This window comes from Octopus bimaculoides, chromosome 7, assembly GCF_001194135.2.
Source record: "Octopus bimaculoides isolate UCB-OBI-ISO-001 chromosome 7, ASM119413v2, whole genome shotgun sequence".
Classification (NCBI taxonomy): domain Eukaryota; kingdom Metazoa; phylum Mollusca; class Cephalopoda; order Octopoda; family Octopodidae; genus Octopus; species Octopus bimaculoides.
In genome coordinates this window covers 18,208,068-18,208,990 of record NC_068987.1, presented here as the reverse complement: position 1 = coordinate 18,208,990, position 923 = coordinate 18,208,068, and the positions used below count along the sequence as shown (strand labels likewise).

General features: G+C 40.2%; 1 protein-coding gene across 1 annotated transcript in view; it reads left to right on the top strand.

Moving 5' to 3' along the window:
* LOC106873886 (transcription initiation factor TFIID subunit 2) overlaps positions 1-923 on the top strand; it is a 46,088-nt gene that overhangs the window by 21,560 nt on the left and 23,605 nt on the right. The gene's annotated exons all lie outside the window — the stretch shown is intronic.

Sequence of the window (923 nt, the reverse complement as noted above, 5' to 3'; positions counted from 1 at the left end):
GATCCCTTAATTATGTTTATAAATTTAAAAGAACTTTTTAATAAGTTCTTTACCGATAATGGTTTTTACATACCGAAGTACTTGGTAAAAATTATTAATTATTAATTTATTAATAAATTAATAATCCTTTACCCTTTTATTTGCATATATATATATATATATATATATATGTATGTATATCTTGATTGGCACACTTGAACTAGCTGTCAGGAATGTCTTCACTCTGCAAGTCAACCATCATCCAATTTATTTATCATTTCTTCATATTTATCATTTTCATTATCCAATCTATTCTATTTATTTGCTTTGTTATTAATAGTAGTGGGATTGTCCAGCATTAAAGCCACTGTGGCATGACATTGCGCCTGCTGGTTGGGACACTTCATTTGTATGCTTCAGATGTGCCTCCCCTGCCAACTCCTTTTCATGGAGTTAGCCTCAGGCACCAGACCACACAAAGCCCTCAAATTCAGTTTCTGTGACCAGCTCAAGGCCACTCTCCTCCACTGCTCCAGTAACTCAAATATCTAGGAGACAATTGCCAAGGGCCACCCAAAGTGGCAGCATGTCATTGTTGAGAGAATTGATTTGATGGAAAATGTTGTTGGCACTCCGTCGCTTACGGCGTCGAGGGTTCTAGTTGATCCGATCAATGGAACAGCCTGCTCGTGAAATTAATGTGCAAGTGGCTGAGCACTCCACAGACACGTGTACCCTTAACGTAGTTCTCAGGGATATTCAGTGTGACACAGTGTGACAAGGCTGACCCTTTGAATTACAGGCACAACAGAAACAGGAAGTAAGAGTGAGGGAAAGTTGTGGTGAAAGAGTACAGCAGGGTTCGCTACCATCCCCTGTCGGAGCCTCGTGGAGCTTTAGGTGTTTTCGCTCAATAAACACTCACAACGCCCAGTCTGGGAATC